At 34.0% G+C, this 25,032-nt stretch overlaps 2 long non-coding RNA genes across 6 annotated transcripts in view; both read right to left on the bottom strand.

Moving 5' to 3' along the window:
* The window catches only part of LOC132369939 (uncharacterized), an 85,678-nt gene that overhangs the window by 45,001 nt on the left and 15,645 nt on the right, over positions 1-25,032 (bottom strand). The gene's annotated exons all lie outside the window — the stretch shown is intronic.
* LOC132369940 (uncharacterized) lies at positions 178-21,323 on the bottom strand. Of its 2 annotated transcripts, none has more exons than XR_009504499.1 (4): positions 21,003-21,323; positions 18,871-19,024; positions 18,408-18,539; positions 178-253 (listed from the first exon to the last, which is right to left on the bottom strand). It is a non-coding gene; the product is annotated as an uncharacterized LOC132369940 (long non-coding RNA). The 2 variants fall into 2 exon arrangements; XR_009504498.1 differs by lacking the exon at positions 178-253 and adding an exon at positions 16,251-16,283.

Genomic DNA, 25,032 nt, shown 5'->3' with positions numbered 1-25,032 from the left:
ATTATCTCACAGCTGTTTAACTTCAAATATGTCACTTAAGTTTTGGGGACCTCTGTTTACTAATCTTTAAAATGAATATAACGTTGTCTCACTTGCAAAGTGATGTCAGTCTCCATTTTTTCCACCCCCCCCCCCTTAGCCTATAGTGATAATAGATGCCCACCTCAGTGTACTACTGCCCAATCAATGAGGCAATGGGGTCCAAGGCTGGTGGATGCATATTCTGAACCAATTCCTCAGTAGCAGACAGGGTCTGGAATTAGTTTGGGACAGAGATTTCTTATATCATAAAGCACAGCCAATATTCTCTTTTTCATTATAGCATATGAGGTATATTCATTTAAAAGTCTTTTTCACAAATCAACTCAAATTATTTAATAGAAACAACTACATATAATGATTGCTAAAATCTTTCAATATAGCTATCTTCCAAGACCAGGAAGCTCACATCCTACTCTATAATACCAAGCACAATTTAAAATGATATTGAATATATTATTATAGTAGATAAATCAAGTAGAATTGAATTTCAAATACTCACCCTGAAAAATATATGATCAAACTGATAGGATCTGAATCTATGAAAATTTCTACACTTATTTCATACTCCTTCCCATGAATGGTATTTTTGCATATTTCCAGGAGTTGTATAAATGAAATAGAGGATATGCTCTATTGACTCTCTGATGCAAGCCCTCCATATATAAGAATTTATACAGTAATGTTACTAACTTTTACTTTAGGACCAGATTTATCTATGTAATTTCAGTCTTGCATTACTCTAATGTGGTTGTAGGATTATAGACATGTAAAACATTCACTCTAAAGAGCGATAGGTAAAGAAAAGTCTTCTCTCTGTTACTCTCTTTCATTTTCTCTTTGGTTTTTAGGCGATAGCATTCTGTATTGTCAAGTGGATAATATAAAACTCTGCTTAAAATCTTTACAACTTAAAATCTTCTTTCAAATCATAATTAACATCCAGAATGAGTTTCATGACTAAATAGCTTTTGAATTGAATTCTTATGTATGTGTTTTAGAAGTCTTAGCTTTAACCTTCATATTCCATTTTTATACAATGCCTGTAAGTGATGGTTGAACCCTGAACTGTGTTAAGTTGCCCCAGTAGTCTTCTTGTGTTTTTAAATTCCCTTATGTCCTACTCTCTGATTTATTAGATTTTGCATTTAAGAAATCTATTGCAATTTTAAGCCTGCTCAGACCTTTCTGTCTAGGTTAATTCTTTGGATCTTTGAGTTATAAAAGGTGTTTACCAGTCCTTTCCTGTCTACTATATTTCTAATCTCTTCTGGCAAATTTAGAATTAATTTGCCAATAAGACGACTGTGTACATTCTGCTGCTGAAGGAACAACATTTCTACTTTAAAAGCAGAGTGGGGGTAGGCATTAATTTTACACCCAAACAGCCTGAATGTTGTGTTCTATAACTGTCCTTACTTGCTACTGATTGGGAAAATTTGGCGATCTCTTTGTGTTGCAAATTCTTTCCAGATAAAAAGAAGACGATACCTACCTGGTTGTGCTAGAAGAGTGTAAATTATTCACATTCAGCACTCACTAAGGAATGGGCACTGACAACTGTCTAAGCATTGTTTGGGAGATATATCTATATATAGATATACATATATGGATTGATCTGCTTAAAAATCTTTGTCCTTATGTAAAGTCTTCCTTCTGAAAGCCCTTTTCTTGTGGTAATCATGGGCCATGGGGATTACATCTTATAACTGCTCATGTATATACCTTTATTGTTTTGGGATGTTTTTTGTTTTTGTTTTGTTTTGGGGGGATTGTTGTTTCTACGCTAAGTGTCAGACTGAGGTGTAAACTTAATGTCTTCTTAGATCTTTCCCTAGGAATTCGCTTTCTAATTTTCCCTGTATATGCAGTTGTTTTTGAATATCTTAGTCTGTAATGGTTGGCTCCGAAAAGAGGAACAAGCAAAAAATGAAGGGGAAATAAAAGGATGCTGATCCTTTAAATCCCCTGGAAGTTAATTCATCCAGAGCGTGAGGAGCTTGCAGAAACAATGGTTACCTACCTATCCTTCTACACCTCTGTGATCAAAAGCAGCAATTAGGAATCTGAAAACAGATCATAATATTTGGACAACCCACCCCAAGTCCTACACTACGTGCAAGGTGCTCCAGGAACTCATACTAATCTCCTTACCAGATGGCTGGGGCTGGTGGATAGGTACCTTATTGTGTTAAAAGCTGAAATTGACCAAAATTAACCATAATTCACTGTCCAAGTTTTTCACTGTAAGTTGCAAGCTGTCTACAGATTCTAGAGTTCCAAAATAATTATATCAGATTGATTCTGCCAGAACAGTTTTTGTCTAGATGGGGAGACAGATTCCTGGTGCTTCCTACCTCTCCGCCTTCCCAGAAACCTCTCTTGAGTTTCTTTTAACAAACGTGTTTTGAAGTGATTATAGCACAACATTAGAGCTAAATTTCAGTCAGGAAGTTGGTTGTAGAACATGGACTAATTATTTCTCTGATGTTCACTATTTTTAAGATTGCATAATCTTGAGGTCAAGGAATTAATTTCTTTAAAAAAATTTAGCGAAGATAAAAGACACTGCTGAAACAATAAAATCAGCTTCTTGATTACTTAGATATGGCTTCTCATGAAAGCAATGTGAGGCACAACTGTAATATTGATGCGGCTTTAGACTGTAAACACAGAAATTAAAATGAGCAGCATACAATTAAAGATATGATAGGTGTATTAACCGAAATAGGAGAAAACAATCACAGTCTTTGGGGACTCATCAGCATTTAGAGTTCCTTGTTTTGTCTCCACACTCAGGTTACCAATATGCAGTTAAGTCACTGTGTTATATCTTCCCTAAGTCCTCTAGAAGAGCTGCCAGCCACTGGTTTCTCTTTGATAAATAGAAAGCAGCTACTGTCTCAAAGATGGCTATTAATCGCCTCACAAGATGAAAGTACTGTAAGTGGAGAAAACTGAGCAACGCATTGTAGTTAGGGATTCATACACTCCCTACCTAGAAATAAAAGATCTTTGAAGCAGTTTTTCCCTGGAAGATAGATGTTTTAATTGCTACATAGTTATTTTAAGAAATCAGGATACACCAAAAGGAGTAAATTTAATCAAAGCTTCTTATTTGGGGGTAACTATTGCCTTAACATTCATATTTGATCGAATTTCTTGTATTGGATCATACAAAAGAAAAACCAACCTGGTCTATTCTAGGAGGTGCCAACTAACTAGAGTTTTTCTTCTTGGTAATTGTTTAGCTTAGTTATGTCATCTACTTAGCTATATTTTGAAGCTAAAAAACTGCAATACAGTGATTTAGGTTTTAGAAAATGAATTTCTTTAAAAGATTAGTACATCTACCTCAAATTCTATAGTGAGCATTGGAAAATCTTAGTACTCTTCAATATTTTGTATATGAGAATCCCTTTTTATTGTTATGCACATTATTTAATATCTTTTATATTATCTCAATATCCATCAATAGAAAAAATAAAGATCCAAAAGTTCTGTAAAATTACAGTTAAAAGACTATGTTTTATTAATCAAAATAGTCATCTCATCTAAAATAAATTAAATGAGTTATTATGTAACATGTAATAATTCATATCACATATTAAGGACTCAATAAATATGTTTTCATCATTTTATCCTTAAAATAGTAATATGAGTAAAATCATGTTCAGTCCACAGCTTCTGCATATGAATTCAATAATACTTTGCAATAATTCAGTAGCTTTCTCACCAAATCCGTAATTAGAAACCCAGGTCCTTATATAACAAAACATGTAAAGACCAAGTATATAAATGTATAAATCAAGAAAATATTTCCTCTGAGAATTCCAAAGCATTTTGTTAATCTGTGTAGATGGGAATCACACAAAGGAATTTGGAATGCCTTTGTTTCCTTGTGCTTATATCATCTGTTTCTTTAGGTTAGCCAACCTAGATTAAAACAAAACTATTGATTAATCAAATCCCAGAAATGTTTAATAAGCAACTACTTTGTGTAAAGCTCAAAGGTAAATACTATTATTCATGGAGTCTCCAATCCCATGGAAGTAGATGGAGGCTAAAATAATTAGTTATGATAAAATGAATTTAAAGTAAGCCAATGGGCATACAAGAAAGGGGAGGTTAATTTGTATAGTTGATCAATAAATAAATAATTGTTAGTTTCATGGATTTTGATGACTAGATAACATCTTAGCGCATTAACTTCCAACAAGTTTTAAACAAAAAAGTGGGACCAGAAAATTAAAAAAAAAAAAAAAAATCACTAGAAAGTACAACAAAAACCTCAGAAATCTGAGAGTTTTTGCCATTCTTAAAAAAAAAAAAAGTTTAATAAAGTACTTTGGCATCAAACCTGAAAACAAATGCCTTTATTATTTTTTTAAAAGGAAAGATTATCTCATCATTTCAGCACACTATTCCACTTAGAATTATTTGTTTCTAAACCAAGAATTAATGGAAAATTGGCAATAATTTGTGGAAAATGTATTCAGTTATTGTTCTTAAGTGATTTTTTTGTCTTTTTAGCCCTAAACAATTTTCTAACCAACATTTTTGACAGTTTTTACAATATATCTGATTTTAAAAAAGTCCCAAAATATATTAAGAACTTCCACCTAAAATTTCCTTATATAAGCCAAAGGATAATGTTGTTAAAACTTTTGAGTATAAGAATATCTTTTTCTCCTAATGTAACACGGAATTCTATATTTTGTCTTATAAAATGACGTATTTTTACAGATTGCATGTGTATGTGTGTATATATACTGTTAGCTCATAGATTATATAACTCACTTTTTTTCCCCTCCCATTTTTTGACTGGTTGATAAACTGTTATAATATTCATGAACGCAATACTGATATATAAGGAGGAAATAGTGCTTCTGCACTGACATTTATGATTTTGCTACAGAACCACTTACATTTACTCTAGTTACAAAAGTTGGCAGGGATTTTGATTTAATACTTTGGGGTTCTTAGTATAAATATATTGATCAAGAATTTTTTAGAGTCAATAAACGTATGTCTCTCATATAAATGCTCTAATACTTCATACATCTAATTGATATCATGAGTATTAAAGTAGAATTTCACTTGAAAGTAATCCTAAATATATAGTGGTTTTGGTCATTTTACATTTTCTAAATTAAAAAATATTGAACTGTCTGTGTACACACATGGAAAGCTGTAAATGTTTTATAGTAAACTGACAATTCTTAACTATGAAAATCATGGGATAATCATCCAAGTTTCTTTCTCCTAGTGCCATTCCCCAAAGCTTTTGTGCAGTGTTTGTTTATGAGGGAAAAGGAGGAGAGACAGCCTCATTTTCATTTTCTAGGATATCCTGATCAGCTCCTAAACTGCTAAGATTGACACACAAATTAATTTTTTTCTATAGGAAGTGGACAATGATTCCACACAGAGCTACAGAACTCTAATTACAGCCTTGTCAGCAAGCCATGTCTTACTACAAATAAAATAATAGATAGCTGTGTTGTCATATGCTTTTGAAAGTCATGGAAAAATGCATTCTAGATCTTCTAATCAGGGATACTCTTAATCATTTTTATGCAATTTTACAACAGATATAAAATACTAGATGTCCTATGTGATGGTTAGTATTGCAGTAATTAAACCCCAAAGCCCTGCCTGCTGCAGTTAGGAGGTTGGGTTAGGGTATTAGAAGACAACTGTCATCTAATTCTTCTTACTTTTTGTCTTGAAGCTTAGTTACACAGAGTGGATTAGTAAACACATTGTTGTTATTGAAACATACATGACATTCTGGTAAAATTCATGTATTAATTCATTTAAATAAAGATAATGTTTTAATCCACCATGCAAACCGAGAGCTAGAATATTTCAAATAACTTATATTTGTTTATTGGAACAATTCCTGTCCCATCCTACTGTCTCCCATAAAATGATTTACTGCTGTGACTTTGGTTTTTTGTCTAGTTTTACTTGTTCCAAATTTTATAAATTAGGTAGTGCTCTGGGACTATCTCCAGCTTTATTTGTTAAACGTTCCTTTATTTTGCCAGTGACTAATGCCATCTCCACCATATATTAACATTCTATATGTGCATTAGTTTGTTAGAGGCAAAAACTCCATTGTGTTCCATTAGTCAATTAGTCTATCCCTCTACAAATACACAGTTTTAATAAATTAAAAATTGACTTTTCGCTTAGACTCATTCTAGAAAATTCTAATCCCTCATTTAACTCTATTCAAGAAAAAAATTAAAGTTTCAGATAATGTGCCCCACAAAAAGGAAACTATTATTTTTAAGTCACTTTCAGATACTATATAACTGGTTAGCATTTGATATAAAATCAGAGGAAATTTATTTCCTTTATACAATAATGCTGAAATTTCAGTACTTAAATTATTTTTTTCATAGAATTGTATCTAGAGAAATTTCTTCAAGTCAATGTAGAGATTCTCAGAATTTCTTCTCTTAGCTACATTTGTATCACTTTCATCTGGACAATGTTTTTGTTGTACAGTAAGAAAAACTGGGAAAACACAAAACAAAAGAAAAAGAAACATGCGTATGTATGAAGACAGCAAGGCCTCCTGAGGCATCCAAGAAAAGAAGTGCAATAACCCTTGAAAGAGGGAAAATGTATTTAGGTGAGCCCAACAATCCACCTCATTTTTCTTTGTGGAGCCCTTTCCAAGCCTTAAGCGGCACAGAGAGAGAGGCTAAAAAGCTTGCTAGAGGACAACAAATGTGATGCAGAGAAGCTGTAGAGATTTCAGCAATTTCATAGAAACAGGGAGAAAAGAAATGAGATTTGGGCTTGGCAACCACAGCAGACAAAGCCAGTGTAGCCAAGATCCTGGGGAGAAGAGATGTGCATAGAAGGTTGAACGTGACACACTGACTGGCTTTCTCCTCACATTATTATCCAAATTGTAACATACTCTGGGACAGATGCTAAGGATTCTTGTGGAAAATAGCTGAAATGTTTAGTGGAGTTTTTGACAGTCTTACAATGCTGAATATTTAGCTTTCCTAAAAATAAAGTTGGAGTTCAGGACCTGGCAAGTTGGAAAGGGGTGCACCTGAAATAGATCAAGCAATAAATGCATGAAAAACAGCCTTCAGTCAGCTTAGTTGCTTATGGATTGAGGTGGTCTTCCTCTACTCTAGAAGTTTGAGTCAGGATTGGGACTTCCTTCCTTCTCTGGAGGAAGATAACATCATCCAAAGCCTCTATCATGTTTCATAACACAATGGCCTGACACACAGTGAAATATTATCAGGCATTCTAAAAGGAAGGACTAAGAAAAAAAATTGATAATAGAAACAGTTTTGAGGTGACCCACATACTGAAGTTTTGGATATGAACTTTAATTTAAGTGTGATTAGTATGTCAAGAAAAATGAATAACACAATGGAGAATCGAGCTAGATTGCTGGAATATATATTTAAAAAATCAGATGGTAATTTTAGAACTGAATAGGTGAATACTGTGAAATGTAAACATTATGGATGGGTTTAGGAGCATACTGGAAAAGTGAAGAGCTGACTGTTGAGCTGGAATGGAATAGGTTAATGACACTATCCAGACTGAAACACAAAGAAGAAGAGGAAGAAGAAGAAGCAGGAGGAGGAGGAAGAGGAGGAGGAGGAAAGGGGAGGAGGAGGAGGAGAAGGAAGAGGAGGAGTGGAGGAGAAGGGGAAGGAGAAGAAGAAAGAAAATGCAAGAGACATGGGATATTGTAAAAAATATGTAACTAAAAAGAATTATCAGAAGCAGAGAAGAGAAATATGGGAATAATTGATATTCAAAAATGTAATAGCTAGAGTCTCTTCAATAAGTGGTGCTGGGAAAACTGAACAGCTCCATGTAAAAGAATGAAATTAGAACACTCCCTAACACCATACACAAAAATAAACTCAAAATGGATTAAAGACCTAAATGTAAGACCAGATACTATAAAACTCTTAGAGGAAAACATAGGAAGAGCACTGTTGACATAAATCACAGCAAGATCTTTTTTGACCCTCCTCCTAGAGTAATGGAAATAAAAACAAAAATAAACAAATGGGACCTAATGAAACCTAAAAGCTTTTGCACAGCAAAGGAAACCATAAGCAAGATGAAAAGACAACCCTCAGATTGGGAGAAAATATTTGCAAATGAAGCAACTGACAAAGGATTAATCTCCAAAATATATAGGCAGCTCATGCAGCTCAATATTAAAAAAACAAACAACCCAATCCAAAAATGGGCAGAAGACCTAAATAGACACTTCTCCAAAGAAGATATACAGATGGCCAAGAGCACATGAAAAGCTGCTCAACATCACTAATTATTAGAGAAATGCAAATCAAAACTACAATGAGTTACCACCTCACTCCAGTTAGAATGGGCATCATCAGAAAATCTACAAACAGCAAATGCTGGAGAGGGTGTGGAGAAAAGGGAATCCTCCTGCACTGTTGGTGGGAATGTAAATTGATACAGCCACTGTGGAGAACAGTATGGAGGTTCCTTAAAAAACTAAAAATAGAACTACCATATGACCCAGTAATCCCACTACTGGGCATATACCCTGAGAAAACCATAACTCAAAAAGACACATGCACCCCAATGTTCATAGCAGCACTATTTACAATAGCCAGGACATGGAAGCAACCTAAATGCCCATCGACAGATTAATGGATAAAGAAGATGTGGTCTCTGTATTAAATGGTATATTACTCAACCATAAAAAGAATGAAATAATGCCATTTACAGCAACATGGATGGACCTAGAGATTATCATATTAAATGAAGTAAGCCAGAAAGAGAAAGACAAATATCATGACATCACTTATATGTGGAATCTAAAATATGACACAAATGAACTTATCTACGAAACAAAACAGACCCACAGACGTAGAGAACAGACTTGTGGTTGCCAAGGAGGAAGGGAGGTGGGGGAGGGATGGACTGGAAGTTTGGGATTAACTGATGCACACTATTATATATGGAATGGATAAACAACAAGGTCCTACTGTATAGCACAGGGAACTATATTCAATATCCTGTGAAAAACCATAATGGAAAAGAATAAGAAAAAGAATGTATATCTATATATGTATAACTGAATCACTTTGCTATACAGTAGAAATTAACACATTATAAATCAACTATACTTCGATAAAATAAATTTTTTAAAAAAGATTGCTTGTAGTACATTCCTAGGATTACCATTAAACAAATAGTAAAGTACTTCTTAGTAAACAACATAACAGATGAGAAAATGGAAAAAAATGATACTTTAATTTTAAAAAAGGAGAAAATAGAGAACATAGAATATGTGGAAAAATAAAATAAAAAGATGTTAATTATAAATCTATCAATCAATAAATAAGTTACATCAAATGTAAATAAACTAAATACTCTATTATAAATTTACAGATAAGAAAAATCATATTCTCTGTGGAAGAAAGACATTTTATATCAATGGAAATAGGAATGTTAAAAATAAAATTATAGAACATGATTTGTCATGCAAAGACTTAAAAAAAAATAAATCTAGTGGAGCCATACAAATATCAGGTAAAATAGACCATTAGCATGAATTATTTCTAGAGATAAAGAGAAATACTGCAAAATAGTATAAGGGTCAGTAAACCAGGAAAATGTAACAATAATAAATGTGTTTGCAATTAATAACATAGTATCATAATTAAAGCAACTACTAACAGAAGTAGCAAATACATAACCAAAATAGAGGACTTGAGCACACCTCTCTCAGCAACTGATTGAATCAGCAGACAATTAGAAAGGACAAAAAAAGATCTAAACAACCCAATTTGCTAAATTAACTTCAGTAGCATATATAGAACACACCACACACCTGCAGAATGTACATTTATTTTAACTGCATAAGAAACATTTAATGAAATTGCACATTAAATCTGAGTTATGTGGTAATAATACGCCATCATACTTTGCCTGAAATGCATATGACTTAGTTATCTATTGCTGCAGAATAGACCACATCAAAACTTCATGGCTTTAAACAAGAAATATTTTATTTATCCTCTACAGTGTCTGGGTTGTCTAGAATCACCTACCCAGTTTTCTCTTGGTTTCTTAGGAAGGTATAGTCACTGTTGGCTGAGGTTGCAGTTCTATCTGGGCTCTAAGTGGAGAGCAGTGGGTATGGATTGTTGGCTGGGAATTCTGTTCTGTAGAACAAAACATTTTAGTTCTCCTCCATGTGATCTCTCCCTGGGGCTTGAGGTTCTCACAGTACAGGAGCTCAATTTTCAAAACAAGAATTCTGAGACTAATTGTGGTGCCAGATCTTAAGGTAATTTTTTCAACCTATCATATCAATAATAATGCAGGTCTCATTTATGAGTTCAATAATTCACAACAAATCCATTTTTTTACTTTACAAAATTCTGAAATCAAGAACTATAGTGATATACATAAATATTGGAACTACTGTAATTAATGACATAATGCAAAGAAAACAAAACCAGATAATCTGTTGATACATGGTGTTTAGGTTCAGATGTGACATTAGAACTAAACCTCTTCGTAAGAGAGAAAAGCATCCTTGTTAGAATAGGCTTCCTTGGGTTTCAGAATAAGTAGTACATATAAATCTATATAATTAATCTACTTTGCCCTAATGCATTGAAATTCTTCACTTTGCCTCTATAGCCACAGCCAGATTTTAGGGACATTCGGAGAACGAAATTAGTTTGAGTAACTTAAAGCTTGATGCACCTTAAAAGCGTAATGCATTTTACTTTGTGGATTTTGAATGGTATGAGGCAGGTTGTGATGAACTATATTTTTTAAAAAAGCAGTATAGGAATGGGGATATTTATTTATTTGTTTGTTTATAAACAAGGCAAAATTTTCTTTGAATGTGTTCAAGAACTTAGTATCTTTATTTGCCCACCTTCTAGTATTTCAGATAAATAACAAGGAGTCTATTTTCTTTTTTACTCTCCTCTATTTTAGTATGTTCTCTTTTAAGTTCTATATTAATTTATTGTTTCCCTTATCTAAATATTTTTTGTCTCCCTGGCCATCTTCCTATACTTTCTTTCTGTATTTTTTACCTTTTAATTTATTTTCCCTTCTTGCACAAAATCACTTTCCTATGACAAATTCATGCTTAACTTGTTATAGAGTGTTCCTCACATTCTCATAAAATATCAATATTCTCCTAAGTTGTCAAATTTGTTGGTGTATAGTTGTTCAGAGTAGTCTCGTATGATTCTTTGTATTTCTGTGGTATCAGTTTAATATCTCCTCTTTCATTACTGATTTCAGAAATCGGAATTTTATTTCTGAAATCAGAAATCAAAGAAGAGGGACTTCCCTGGTAGCGCAGTGGTTAAGACTCTGAGCTCCCAATGCAGGGGGCCGGGGTTCGATCCCTGGTTAGGGAACTAGATCCCACATGCATGCCACAACTAAGAGTTTGCATGCCACAACTAAGGAGTCCAGGTTCCGCAACTAAGGAGCCCACATGCTGCAACTAAGACCTAGTGCAACAAAATAAATAAATAAATAAATAAATATTTTTTAAAAAAAGAAATGAAAGAAGAGATTTTTATTTATTTTTTAATGTGGTACTACAAACAAACAAACAAAAAACTGTGACATTCCATCTGTTCCAGATATTTAGATAAAGAAGAGAGTTAAGTAGTAGCATTGGTGGGAAAGGGAAAAAGATTTTCTCTTAATAAATATACCTACTGTAGTGCTCAAAGCTATAAAGTCTCAGATTGCTCTATTATGAGTTCCTTTTCCATCCTTATCATTAATTATCTGCCTCAATTTATTTTTCCTAGAATAAAACTGAAGAGGGGTTAATTATACTAAGGTAATAGCACAATTGTTAGAAGGTTGTGTTTTTAGCTCAAAGTAAAGACAAAACCTGGTGTTTATCTGACTTTGGCTATCTTAACTTACAATGTGAAGGTCTAACCTTTAGGTTTTCTTCAATTACTGTCTAGCATATATTTAAAGTCATTGTAAACTATCACCAGAAGCATTTAACTTCTAGAGGTGACCTGTGTTTCATTTTATGCAATATGACGTCTATTCTAAGCAAAATATAAGAGTAACGTAACAGTGTTTCCTTTCCTTGAAATCAGATTTTCATTACAAAGTTGACCTTTAAATGTCCCATCTTGTTAGGCAAACAAGATTATTTGAAATTAGTCACAGGTTCCTGTTTTGTGCAAGCAAAGCTTGATTACAAGCCTTTCTATAAAGCTTCTATTTAGTTTAATAATTCATACTTCTCTCTTATCAGATTTAGAATTCTAAAGGAGGCATTTGCCTATAAATCCTTCCCACTGCTGCATTTTATTTTAATTCACAGCAACAGAACACTAACATAATTGGTGCAATCTGTTATTTACAGATATGCAGTGAGGCACAGGTGGCACACTCTCTTTCAGTGTTGTAAAGAAAAGTAAGACCTTCCTCTCATCTTGAGTTATGGGAATAACAATTGTGGCTGGGTTAGGATAGCAGCCATTGTCACTATGGGTGTTCTCAAATTTCTGCAGTAAATCTTTTCCATATGGAATCCTTTTTGATTCCACTCTCCACCAGAATGCTTATTTTCTGTGTGAATATTTATTCTCTAAAAAGTGGCTTCATAAAGGAATATTGTTGGGTTTTACACGTATAATCCTAAACAAATTTCAGAATAAACTGGCTTATGATTTTGTTCTAAAACTTTTTTCTATAAATCCTTTCTGAAATCTAAAATACATACCATGTTTTTGTGCCATAACCATAATTTTAAAATTTAAAAGTGTCAAAACTAAAGCTCAGGCAGTTACCTCATTTGCCAGAAAAATTTTGATATGTCTGAATAGGATGGGAATTTTTTAATGAACATTCTAATAACCATCTTTTGAAAAACAACTGTCTAATAAGTGGACTCAGTTGAAGGCTAGATAGTACAAGCCCACACTGAATTAACTACAACCTTTGGGGCCAGACATAATTTGGAATTCAGAATTTCTTAAATTTTCTAAGGTAATACAGTCAAATATTGCACATTATATACAACTCTAGCACCCTTTATTTCTGGGATAAATAATTACACAAACAGACTTATTTTAGTTCTATCGCACTTTGTATCAATTTTCAATTTTTTGAAATTTGCGGTTTGGAAATTGTAGATAAGTGAGTCTTTAGTATGTATAAAGTTGCTGATACCCCAGCAAAGCCATTTTGGGGGGCATTTTGTTGCTGTTTCTGTTCTTTATTGACCTATAAGCAAGTGTCCACAACAATGAATGGAAGATATAAATACTCAAAATATATTAGTTGAATAAAAGAGTTAAATGAACATTTGGGAAAATTTGATTTATTCATTTAACTATCATTTGTTCTGTTAAAAGCATTATCCAGAGATCTGGGGATCTAAGGTTATATAACCATATAATACAGTAAAACTGTACAATAATAAAAGTTAGCATTTACTGAAATTTACATTGTACTGATGCTTCTGTCTTGTGGAATTCTCTAAAGAAGTTTGGAATATGCTTACTATTATTTTTATGGTTGTAGATATATGAAACCTGAGGCTTAGAAAGCTAAGACACTTGCCAAAGTTGTCATAAGTAATAATATCAGAACTAGAGGTTAAACCCAGGCAATCTACCTTGGAGCCCATAGAATTAATGGTCTAGATATGGTAAACATGTCAGCAAGTAGATAATAATAAAATGCCATATTTAACAAGGATAAGAAAACTACTGAAAAAAGTGTTTTCACTTAATAGAGAGATTATAATGTCTGGAATATTGAAAGAGGGCTTCCCTAAGGTGGCAGGGAAATATAATTCTTAGTGTATATATGTAGGATTTAGAGAACATGTGATATTGAGAGAAATTACCAGGTAGATGCAAAGTTCAAAATGAGCTATTTCTAAGAATGCTAACATATGTATAGCAGCAAGAATGCCCTGTATTCATGGTGCCGATGACAGAAAATTCAATTTCCAGCAGATCCCAATTTTAGAAAAAACAGAATCACAGAAAACAAAACACAACAAAACACCTTTCTTGACTCCATATCCCCTATATAGTTTCACTCATATATTTCCTAGTGATAAACCTGTCAATGGAATATTCAGTATTTTCTGTATCTATTTCATCAACTCATACTTGGTTCTGCTCCATGAATCTTGTCATCATCACTCACTATTTTCAAGATCATCAGTAATAACCCTTTCTCATTCAATGATCAATTCTCAGTCCTTATCTTCTTGTATCTCTCAGTAGTATTCAATAAATTTGATGGCATTCTTAGAATTCTTTTTCACTGAGCTTATTATATGCATCTCTCTGATGTGTTTTTCTCCTCCTTGCCTTGCTACTCCTTCTCCATCCTTTTTGTTGGAGTCTCTCTTTTTATTCTTGAATGCTGGGGTGACTCAACTCTGTTCTCCAACCACCTTCCTTCCCTATTTATATCTTACTTCTTTATGATTTCATTCAGTCTTGTTATACAGAGTTCATTCTCAAATTTATAGCCTGATGTGCTATAGAACCTTACAACTAAGAAGCTTACAGCTAAGTATCTGTTAAAGCTTCTACTAAATGAGCTTAACATATCCAATACATAGCTCTACTTTCCAGTGTTAATGAACTCAAGGCTTCCCCATCTCGGCATTCATCATGTATCTAATTGCTCAGATCTAGAAGTCATCCTCGATTCTTTTTATTTTCACTATCATCCTGAACCCTGCTCATATGTCTTGAAAAATCAACTTTCAGGATGTATTAAGTTGGACCACTTGTCTTCATTGTTACCACTAGCTCACAAGCCCAAGCCACTATCATCTCTGGGATCTACTTCAGTGACAACCTTAGTGGTTTGTTTACTTTTAATCTTGTCTAGTCTACATGTAGCCATAAGAGTCATCTTTTAAAATTGTAGATAACATCATATCACTCTCATACCACTCAAAATCTTCTGATGGTTTGCATCACACTTAGAACAGAATCCAACTTCCTGACTCAGGTTCAAAGCCTCATGTGATTTAATTTTCAACCTAGAGTCCTTCCTGCTTCAGCTATGCTGACTTTGCCTTGATCACAGTGACTTTCCTGCAGTTCCTTAAGACATATCTAATTATTTCCTGTCTCAAAGACTTTCACTTGTGTTTCCTACACCAGAATGTTCTTCATCCTTACAGGATTCCCTTCCCTCCCTCTCTTCATCAAGGGATCTCCTTAAATATCTCCTCCTCATAGAGGGCTTCCCTGACCACCGTATGCAAAATAAAAAACCCACCACAGTTCTACCACTCTTTATTCCCTAACTTCACTTTGGTCTTTCTTCACATTACTTATCACTTCTTTAATTTAACGGCATATGCCTCTTGATGTATTGATTCATGCAGAAGTGCCTCCTGTTCATAACGGAGGCTATCTATACCTTAAGAGATAAAAATGTTTTGAAAAATGCTTTGTAATAGTTATTAGTAAAAGTATCATATCAGTGATAGGAAGGGCCAGCTGTGCCATGACCAAGATATAGGATGGCATAAGCTTCCAGAACTTATCTGCTTTTAGTAATAATATGTTGCCTATATACATATATATATATATATGAGGTCATATAAAAATGTTTAGTATTTTAAATAAATTTACCATTGGGCATAAATTAACTAATGACACTACTGATTTAATTTTAAGAGCTATTGTACACCTCAAATGTGTCAAACAAGGGACTAGCTCTTAGAAGAAAAAGACAGGTCCCCTTCCCTGAGGTGCTCTTAGAGTAATAGAAATAAAATATTTGAATGCGTCTGACAACTAATGATATGAAAAGAGTACTAAGAGAACATATTTATAAAAAAACTTAAAAAGACTGATTACAGAGATCTCGAAGATTAGGTATAATGAGAACTCTTAATTGCGGGCTTAAAAAGGACTTGCAGTATTTAAAAAATTGGTCTCAATTTATGACTTAGAATTTAAATTAGAACATCCATTTATATAAAAGTCTATTAGTTAAGTATATGTGACTTATATTTAGAAAAAAAATCAATTATAGTACAATTTTAAAATAGTAGCTGAGGAATAATTATTACGATCCATCTGCCATGAAAGAGGTGCTGATTTTTGCAGGCCACATTCAGAAAATCTTGGAACAATTGCTTTACTTCTCCAAACCAGAAAGCATCTTCAACTATTTGTTGCAAGTTGGCATCTTTGCTACTGTCTGTACTGTAAAGAAAAATGATCAAAATACTAACAACAGATAATAAATATTCTCTTGTTCTGTATAATTCCCAGAAGAAAATATATTATTTCTCTTTTAACCAATTTTTGTAAAATGTGTTACTTCACTTAAGGTGCCATTGGAGGAACAGTCATGACCATAACAGATGACATCTTAGGATTCTGCTATTATTCTCACACAAAGATTTCTCAGAAGAAACTGATTTCTTTTTCTAGCTCTTTCAAAGGCATATTGTATCCAAGCAGTATGTCTGTATTTCTTCTATTACACTTGCATCCACAAGAACTGAATAGAACCTCCCTTTCTCTAAAATAATTAGATAATGAAAGGTTTCAGTTAACGTTCCAAGGAATTGAAGCCTACATTTTTACCCACCAAACTATTTTAGAACTAGTTTGAAAAGGTAAGATTTAATATAAATATGTATCATAATTCCAATTTGATTGTTTCACCTTGTCCTTAAGCAAATAAAATATTAAAATAAGAATATAAGTAATAAAATTAAGAACAAGTAAAACAATGATAATTGTAGCTATTTATCAAGCAGTTACCATGTGCCAAGCACTGGATAAGTGTTTTATATTATTTTCCCATTTAATCCTGCTAACAACTGGTTATGTATATATCATGTTTGTCACTTTTTGATAGGTCAGGAAACTGAGGCACAGAAAAATGAGTTAACTACTCATTTAACTAATAAGGTAACTGGTATTCAAATCCATACAAGTTGACGCAAGTGCTTAAGTCTTAACATCTACAACCCTTGTTAAACTCTCATTCATTCATTTATCTCATTCATTCACCTTTTTCTTCTGTTAAGAATGTAATTAAAACCATGCCCTTAGAATGTAGTCACTTTGCTGTACAGCAGTAACAACACAGCATTGTAAATCAACTATACTTCAATTAAAAATAAAAGAAATAAAAACATAAAAAGATTCCTTTAAAAAAAAAAGACCATGCTCTCATGTTCAGATTATCAACATGTGATTCCCCACCCTACTCCATATTAGCTGTGTCATCTTGAACAAATTACTTCCTCTCTGCCTTAGTTTCCTCATCCACAAAATGGGAATAGTGAACAGAACATACAACATAGGACTGTTAAATGGGATAATAGATGCTAGTGCATGGCATGAAAAATTACTCAGTAAGTGTAGGATATTTTTCATTTAAGAAATGTTATGAGGCACTTTGCTTATCCCTAGGCAGGATAAGCTCTCCTGTCTTTCTCCTACTAAAACCACTACTGTGTATTAGTGGCATATTCTCTTTCTGAACATTTCAATGCCTCTATCTGTACTTACCATTTATTCAACAAATATCTCCTGAGCTACCACTTAATATGTGCTAGCTACTGGGTACTGAAAGATCAGGAATGTATGTGTCCAAACTTACTATGAAGACATATCTGGACTTGTCTGAAAAACTGATGGGGTAAATCTAATTCACATCAATTTGTATGAGGTGAGAACACATCTTAAAGGAAAAATGATAACTAAAACCCATTGATGTTTAATAATGCCAGTTTTATTTAAATGCTACTGATTACACATGCTAGACAATTTAATCCCACTGACTAACTGGCAGGTGATACTATTGTAATATTGATTTTATATATGTGGAATGTGAGGCCCATGGAAATTGAATAATTTGTGAAAGATCACTCAACAATTATGTTGTGGATTCAGCCTCCAAATACAGTCAATAAGGTTGAGAACCTACACTCTTAACCACAATTAATTTTGGACCATACAATTTTGGACCAGAAACAGGATGTCAGATGTCATAATCCAAGGTTAGAAAAAAATTCTCTGTAGAGCATAATGTTAGACAATTCCTTTTCACTGTCAATACCCCATAAACTTCTGCTAAGTTTTAGTGAGATGGCAGTAGGAATAAAAGCAAGGACTTCTTTTTTTTTTTTTTTTTTTTTTTGCTGAGAACTTTATAAGACTGGGATTCAAGAAGCAATTCTATATTGCCTGTTTAATGGAATGAATAAACTAAATCAGAGGTGTATTGTACTTCAAAAATCACAGAAGATCACTCAAACACGGCACCTAAAAGACTTCTCTGGGTATGGTGTCTGGCTGGAGAAGCCGTACCTGGAAAACAGAGCAACACTATCCAATACAGAAAGTCATGGAGGTTTTCGGCCGGTTTGTGAACTGTGCCCAGGACTGGTGCTGCCCAGACAGAGCTGCATCGGTGTCAGATCCGTCAGTAACCAGCAGAATCTGTAGTGATGTGAGAAAAGTGAGCAGTGTCAACAGACAGGGTGATACATGGGGAAAGAGAGTCAAGTGAACAATCAACTAGTGAGGCCTTGTGGCAACGCCAGTGAGCCAGCACTGTTAATGAGCTCACGTGTAACATCGTCAGGGTTCTCAGACACACTTGTGGGATGATTTGTAGCAAGCAGAATAAGAGTCATTGAACTATGGCTAATGGCTTGGATCATAAGGCTGATTTCACTTCTATCTTGGTGTGGCCTTGCATATATGCAGATTTTACAAGTCAGGTAGGGTCTCTGCTCTTAAGAGGTGAGACAGACATGCAAATACTTACTTAAAACTGGCTCTTTCATTGAGTTCTACACGAAGTTGGGTTGGAACACAATCACTGAGGAGGGGGATGAACTCCCCACTCAGCACTCCACCTTGTTCTTCTCCGTCTCTCCCCAAAGTTTCCTTTCATGATTATGATTGCTGCTAGAGTGTTTCTGTTATATAAATTAAGCCTAAGTCTTAGTTCATGAGGGCAAATTTCGTCTACAAATCACACATTTGTTCCCTCTCTCATTCTATGCCATGCAGGAACACAAAACAGAGCAGGAAAAATAAATACAGTCAAGTTTTTAAAATTTGTGGTAGTAATGTTCTACTGCAAACACTGAGATAGTGAATCCTGAATCATTCATGCTAGGGGGAATACAGGGTTAGGTTCCTGTGAAGCGCTGGTCACAATATTTTCATCAACCAATCAATATATAACCATATTTATATGTGTTTCTATTTAAAGATGCTTATTTAATATATACTGTTGATTTATTAACATTGGATTCGCAGCCAAGTGTATTATAACTCATGCCTGAACAAAATTTATCTAATATGCTTATTTTGTCTATAAGGCATATCACAGCCTTCTTGAACTTAGGAACACTAGACAGCACTTCAGCACTAAGCCTGGGGCCACTTTAAATGACAAAATTACCAAGAAAATGCACAAAAATGCCAAAAAAAAATGGTGACAATAAATAAACTGCCAAAAAGATACTTGTTTACAGTATAAGAGCTATAAAAGGAGGTCAGAGTTGCCTTGTTTGGCCTCAGCTGGAAATGCACGCCCAGGGCAACTCAAAAGTTTCCTCACTCTGTTCATGTTTGTGAATGACTTGAAAGTACCACATGTATTAATTTTGAAGTTCCAAATACATTTTAGAGAGTGGATGAATCTGCAAATACAGAAACCATGAATAATGAGGATTGACTGAATTAATATAATATAATTAATATAACATCATATGATTGATTTCCACAAAATCTTTTTCACTTAAAAACTGATTCTAATTGAGATCTTAATAATTAATACTTAACTATATTTTAATTAGCTAAATAATGTATCTTTAACCACAGCTGATCATACATAATATATTATGAAACACATAAAATTCTAAAAGATCTGTTTATCATGATATAATAATCACTTAATTTTACCTAATATTTTACAATTCATACATGTAAATATATGAATTTTCATATATGTATGTTTGGTATTTTCATCAGAAGGAAAACATACTCCCTTCTCTTCTAAAGAAATTTCCCCCAAATGCTTTTTTTTGAACAAATTATAATGATATATCATGTTCATCTAGTGAACTTGAAGCTACTACTTTGGCCACTATTGATTATAGCAAGAATTGGTTTGTGAGCTAAAGTGAACCTCGTTAGACAGATCATAATAAAATCCAGTTGCCTTTGACGTGGCTTGGCTCAAAATCGTTTCTAATTGGTGTGATTCACATTGCATGCCAATAAACTTACCTAGTCATATGATATATCCTGACAAGGATAATAACAGGTTCATATGGAGAGTGTGAAATACTACACTTACGGTTTTATCTTATATGATGCTTAATTATTTTTCTATTTTTGCCTTAACTACATCATTCTAGTTTTTAAACTCCAGGATCAGGGCTATTATAAAATGCTACCAGTTTCCTGTACCATGTCATTTCACCACAGAGCCTAACAATAAAATCCCATCATCAAAGATCAACTGTGTCTGTCTGTTATTGGCAACAGGAACATAGTTGATTATTGCCGAGGCAATTGAGGCTCAGAGCATCTGAGTGAATTGGCTAAGGTTACACAGTCAGAGGTGACATTAGCCATAAACCCAATAGCCTGACTCCAAGACTTCTGCTCATGTATATCTTATAACAGCTACTCTGTTTTGTTTATATCACTGCTATCAAAGTCGCAGTATTGGGACATGTTCTCGTGGCTTCAGTGAATGATTAAAATTACGTACATGTTAAAACCCACTTTAGAAGAGAAACTCAATTTTACTCTTAGACATGAACACTGAGTAGAAATTTTTTTACCTTCACCTATAATTCGTTGTGTTTATCTTGTTTATCTAATCCTTTTTAATAGACAACTGTTAAATCAAAAGAGATTTAGCATACTGGAACTCACCTGTGGGGGAAAAGGTCCTCCGTCTATAAAATATTCACAGATAAAAGGAAAAATCATCTTTAACCTCAGGCTTACTAAGTAAAACCTTACAAGGACAAAACACTTGACTTGATATTAATCAAGAACCAGCCTCTCTAGGCAGGAGAGACCTGAACAGGTTGGACTCATGACATGATGCTTGGGAAGTGCCTGGAAATACTGGCACCCTTGCTGAGACTGCTGATGCTGCCACGTCTAATGCCAAACCTGCTGTCTCTCCACGTCCCCTCGTGTTCACGGCACTTTATGCTCATGTCCGATGGGCCAAGGAACACATTCAAAATCTACCTGTTCCAGGAAAATAAGAGCATTTTTAGCAATCAAATTATGAAATGCTGGGGCTAAAGATCAGTAAACATGATTGATTATACTCTAGATCTTGTGTCTGGAAAGGGGAATCCAATAAAAACAGAGAGCCATGAATCTGGAGCTAAAATGAAGTCTTCCTCTAAATCATTAGAAGGAAAAAAAGAAAAATTGAAGGTATCTATGTAATACTGAAGACTGGCATAATAATGTAATGGTGGTCATCATTACTATTGCTTAAGTAACATATAAGTAGAGATCCATGAACCAGATTAGAATAAGAAATCGAAAAGTACATCCTATTACAGATAGTCAAGTAAATATGTATTTAATTGGTTTTTACAACTTATTTATATGCATAGAGATGTATATATTATACTAACAAAATTGCTGGAAATTTTCTTAACTTTACTAATATTTTTCCATTTTATATTGTTATTGAAAAGCAAACACTGCAAACATTTCATGTGTATATTTGTTATTTCATTTATTCATTTGGCCATCTTAATTCATGAACTGAAACATTATAGTTGTATATTAAGCACCTATCATAGGATGTACACTGCACAAGACATTAACGATACAATGATAAAAAAAGATAGACACCACCCTGCTGTCAAAGAAGTTACGATTTAAAGGAAGAAGAAGAGGATTTCTAGAATACATAGGAAATACATGGTATTAAGTGCAATAATATATGTAAGTATAAGGTGTACAGGAATACATAAAAGGTATAAATTCAGTCTTTTGAGAAATGGAAGTTTTCCTAGGAGAGGAAAAATTTTCACTAAACCCTGGTCAACTAAAAGATTTGCCAAGTAAAAAAATGGGATGAGGAAGTGTCAGAAACAGGGTTACTGGCATGCAAAAATGGCAGCAGCTGAGAGTAGGTGTGTTAGAGGGACTGCAAGTTATTATAATTTGTTGCTGCAAAAAGTAATAAGGTGGGAGGAATGAGGATAGAAGTAGAAGTAGGGGTGTGAGGCTGCTGATCGATGAGGCTAGAGAGGAAATGAGAGTAAATTCTTTAGTACTAAGGTGTTTGCTCTTTACCCGGTGAGTAATGGAAAAGCAACAAGGGTTTTTAAGCAGGGGAGGAAGATACCCAGATTTGATGTTTACGGTTATCACTGTGTTGCAAATATGGAATGGACGGGAGAAAGGCAATGCTAAAGGCAATCCACCAGTTAGAAGGAAGTTGGCATATGTATTGGAGAAACCTAGGCCGAGCTACTGGTGGTGGAGAAGAAGGAAAGGAAACATTATTTAAGAAATATTTAGGATAGAGAATGAACAAGATCTAGTGATTGATTAGATTGGTTTTGTTTGGACTGGATTGGGTTCCTTATTCTTTTTGAACTTCAGTTTTCTTATTTGTAGAATCAATACAATAAAAGTGCCTATATCATGGGGTTGCTATGGAGGTAAAATTTTAAAAATCTGACTTTTCAAATTTTATATTCAGAAAGAATTATAGTAGGAAAGCACGTAGTTGGCCAATGTAAGCAAATGGCTGGTATTCTTCTGAAAAGTAGAAAATGCCTAGAGAGAAAGGGATGTAAAGAAAGATGATTAGTTCTGTTTTATGTTTCTGTCTCTGTTGCAATCATTCCTGTCCAATCTCCAATATTTTGATTTCCTAAGTAGTCTTGCCAAGCCTCCTCTTGCACCTCCAAAGTATTACCCAGATCACAGACAGAGTATTTTTGAACTAAATATCAGACCATGTTTCTGCTCCACTTTAAAATGGGTAAAAGGCCATCCTTAGGATCTTTTATATTTGTTTAGAATACAATACAGCCTTAGGACAAAGGCTCAAATCCTTAGCATGGCTGCAAGATCTTTCCAAACTCTACAGATTTACCTTCTAACACTTTTTCTGTCTCTGTTTTCCACCATTTCAGATTTCTTTCAGGCTTTAAAGTATGACATGAATTCTACTGCTTACTATTCCTAGTCCCTTTATTGGAATTTTGATACTCCTTTTTTTTTTTAACTCTTTTTCCTCCTAGAGATCCCTCAACATTTACATTTTTAAAAATCATTTATTAAATCCTTACTGTACCCTAGACTTTTTCTAAGCTCTTTACATGAACTTTTTTTTTTTTTTAATTTTATTTTTATTTATTTATTTATGGCTGTGCTGGGTCTTCGTTTCTGTGCGACGGCTTTCTCTAGTTGCGGCAAGTGGGGGCCACTCTTCATCATGGTGCGCGGGCCCCTCACTATCGCGGCCTCTCTTGTTGCGGAGCACAGGCTCCAGACGCGCAGGCTCAGTAATTGTGGCTCACGGGCCTAGTTGCTTCGCGGCATGTGGGATCTTCCCAGACCAGGGCTCGAACCCGTGTCCCCTGCACTGGCAGGCAGATTCTCAACCACTGCGCCACCAGGGAAGCCCTACATGAACGTTTTAATACTTATAAGAGTCTATGTAAAAGAAATAATTTTTTTTCTAGTTTAAATATGTGGAAACTGAGGCAGAGAACTTAAGTAATTTGTTCAAAGTTGTGCATATGTGTAGGGATGAAGTTGAGATTTTGAGGAGAAACAGGACATTTGTGTGGTCTCAAAATATCTTCCTGCAAGATATTTTTTAATAATAAAGGGAAAATAGAAACTTTCAGTGGAGGAACCATAAGATGATACCTTAACCAAATGATCAAGTTTAACAACATAAATAGCAATATCATATCTGATATGATGTACTGAGAAGGACACAACATCATATCTTTGATATTCTTGTTCAAAAGTGTAATGCCAGTCTAATCATGAGAAAACATCAAAAAGACACAAATTAAGGAACTTTCTACAAAATAACTGACCAGTACTCTTTAAAAGCATCGAGGTCACGAAAGACAAGGAAAACTGAAGAACTGCCACAGATTGAAGTAGACGAAGAAGACATAGAACTAAATTAAATGTGGGATCCTGAAACAACAACAAAAACTGAAAGGGAAAAATAGTGAATTTTGAATAAGATGTGTAGTTTAGCACTGAGTAATATTGTACTAACGTTACATTCCTCGTTTTGATAATTTTCCTACAGTTCTTTAAGATGGTAACCTTAGGACAAGCTGAGTGAAGTGTTTGCAGGAACTCTCACTACTTTGGCAAAGTTTTCATAATCTAAAATTATTTAAAAAATAAAAGGTGAGAGAGAGAGGGAAAGAGAAGAGGCCAGAGGTCAGAGGAGAAGCCCAATTAGAAATTAAATGAAACATTTTACACTGAACTTATAAATGTAGCAGAAGCACAAGTGTTCACATTGACAAACACTCCTTTTTTAAACCATAAGAGATTTTAAAAACTCTTGTTATTATCTTCTTTTATCCGGCAGTGTCAGAGGGAAAGGCATTTTATGTAAGTGCATTCTTCTGATAATGACAAATATCAAAGAATTTTCCTCTTCCTTTTAAAGAGCCATAGTGCCAAAAGGACAGATGCTTCAAAATCAGAACGGTTAGTTTTTCATACTAGTTGACCCTCCTTTGTAGATTTGAGACTTTGGGCAAATTATTAACTTCTCTGAAACTTAGTAAATTGGGAAAAATGAAATCTGTGCTACCTAGTTGATTCTAAATAAATGCTACTCCCTGCCTTACACACACACCTACATTAAGCTAACAACCAGTTGAACACATTTTTACATGAAAGTTTACACTCATTATATATTGACATGTGAATA

Source organism: Balaenoptera ricei, chromosome 8, assembly GCF_028023285.1.
Source record: "Balaenoptera ricei isolate mBalRic1 chromosome 8, mBalRic1.hap2, whole genome shotgun sequence".
Classification (NCBI taxonomy): domain Eukaryota; kingdom Metazoa; phylum Chordata; class Mammalia; order Artiodactyla; family Balaenopteridae; genus Balaenoptera; species Balaenoptera ricei.
This window is presented reverse-complemented; position numbering and strand designations above follow the sequence as displayed.